At 36.4% G+C, this 2162-nt stretch overlaps 1 long non-coding RNA gene across 2 annotated transcripts; it reads left to right on the top strand.

The window, feature by feature from the left end:
- Nucleotides 1-8: 8 nt before the first annotated feature.
- LOC124894932 lies at nucleotides 9-2152 on the top strand. Of its 2 annotated transcripts, XR_007051438.1 has the most exons (4): nucleotides 9-772; nucleotides 872-931; nucleotides 1675-1763; nucleotides 1843-2152. It is a non-coding gene; the product is annotated as an uncharacterized LOC124894932 (long non-coding RNA). The 2 variants fall into 2 exon arrangements; XR_007051437.1 differs by having other exon boundaries at nucleotides 1675-2152.
- The last annotated feature ends 10 nt before the right edge of the window (nucleotides 2153-2162 follow it).

Here is a 2162-nt window from a genome sequence, read left to right as displayed (position 1 = left end):
TGGAAATAATTTTGGGCATTTGCCTCGAAGCATAGCCCAACTTGGTGCTCTTCAATGCTTGGACGTATCACATTGCAAGAGACTTACACAGCTGCCAGAATTTCCAGTTCAATTAGATACAATAGAATCAGATTGGACAAATTATTGGATCTGTAATTCGTTATTTCAGAATATCTCATTATTGCAGCACGACATCTCTGCTTCAGACTCCTTGTCACTAAGAGTGATTACAGGTTGGCAGTGGCATGGGATACCAATGTTTCCATACCAGGGAATTGTTGGTGTACCATTCAATTTGCCTAAGAATTGGTACATACATGATAGCTTCTTGGGATTTGCTGTATGTTACTATGGCATATTAACTAACTTCATAGCTCACTTGATTCACTTATCTGATGATGGGATGTCGTGCATCACCCGCAAACTTGTCTTATCCAACCATTCAGAATATTCTCCAAATGGTGTTCATTTTTATTTGATACCTTTTGCTGGTTTATGGGATATATCTAACACAAATGGAACAACACCAAATGACTATAGGCACATCATGTTATCTTCCTCGAAAAAAAAAATGAGTGTATATTTCATTTGTTGTATAAAGATGAACTAGGCGTTTAGTCCTTGTTGCAAATTAAGGAAAATAATGATGAACATTGCCTTGGGACAAGGAGGAGCAGATTTGATTATAGTGAACACCATGATGAAGCCAGTTGCTCCTCTTCTAAGCAACAAGTAGATGCACTTTGCAGCAACATCAACTGCCAGGAATATAGTAAGTAATTGTTTTCTTTTTGTTGTTAGCTGCAAAATCTTTTCCAAAACTGATCAATTTTTTCTTTCCTTTTTCCCTCTTTGTTTCCCCTATTGGCAGGAGCTCATCGATGGGTGATTTACATTTCATCTTGTCTCCATTTATGCTGGATTAATGAAGGTAAGTTAAAGAGTAACAACAAGTGTTGAATTTTTTATGCTCAAATCAGATCCTGGAATCATGCGATATTAACTCAAGTAGCACTCCCTAATCAATTATTTGATTAAATAAATTATGTTGTTTCTTTAACTAGTTAGCACCTTTTCAGTGAGAATCAAGGACTAGGATTTCTCCTCGGCAATCAATTATCATATTCGTTTTGAAGTATCATGGTTTTTTTAAACAGATGAATACTTCAATGCTATTTCCTTTGTTCTTATTTTCTTGTCAAGGTAATGATCATGCTCTAACTTTAGTAACACACTTTTGCTACATGTGGGGTACTTCCTTATATCATCATTCCTTAAAACTACTCTCGTGTACTCTCCATTAGAAGCTGATGCTCACCTTTCTACTTGCGAAATAATTTGCATTAGTAGATGAGGATGCATGCCTCTGCAGAGAAAAGGCAAAGTGCTATTACATCAGATAAATGACGAACCGCTAGCTGTGGTTTAGTTAAGGTCTTATCATCTGTCAAATTTCTAGCAAAAACATTGAGCGCTAGATAGTTAAGCAAAAAAGTTACTTTGCAGCTCTTTGCTCTCAAGACTCTTCGCACTAATTAATGATTCAATCTGATGTTGTGATCGCTCCTTTTCGATTAGGAATAGGCAGTTTTTTAAATCTTATGGTCTGCTGTCTTCTTGACTTGTAAGTGGTTCTAACAATATTTTTGCTCTGGTTTTTGTTTACTTTTGCAGAGCAAACTGAGAAGCGAAGATGCTACTTTGAGAATACAACAGATGAAATAGACTCTTGGCATGAGAAAGAGATTCATGAAAGAACTTGGGTACGCGATAATTCATTCTTTTAAAACATAATCACATTTCCATTTGCTGATAAGCAGCTTGTCCAAAATTCAATTTCAGATGAATATGTGCAAAACAAGAAAACTTTGCCCTAACAGGTGGATGAAAGAAGCATTGAAACTACTAGTAAGTTCCCTCACATCAAAGACCCAATGGAGCAAAGAAGAAGTATTTCCAGTAGTCAAACATACCTCTACTGATAGAGCAACTATTCTTCCATCAGGATGTAGAGCTCAAATACTTTCTCCGCCACCACCAAGTTTACCGAAGTAGCATACTTCTTTATTGATTCCGATCTGCGTGTGGTAGCAATACGAAGTAAGTTTGTTATCTCAGAATTAGAGTTGTGTGACATAGCAGAGAATTAGAATCAAACAAGA

This window comes from Capsicum annuum, unplaced genomic scaffold (assembly GCF_002878395.1).
Source record: "Capsicum annuum cultivar UCD-10X-F1 unplaced genomic scaffold, UCD10Xv1.1 ctg78358, whole genome shotgun sequence".
Classification (NCBI taxonomy): domain Eukaryota; kingdom Viridiplantae; phylum Streptophyta; class Magnoliopsida; order Solanales; family Solanaceae; genus Capsicum; species Capsicum annuum.
The sequence above is the reverse complement of the archived record's forward strand: the minus strand, read 5'-3'. Positions and strand labels throughout refer to the sequence as shown.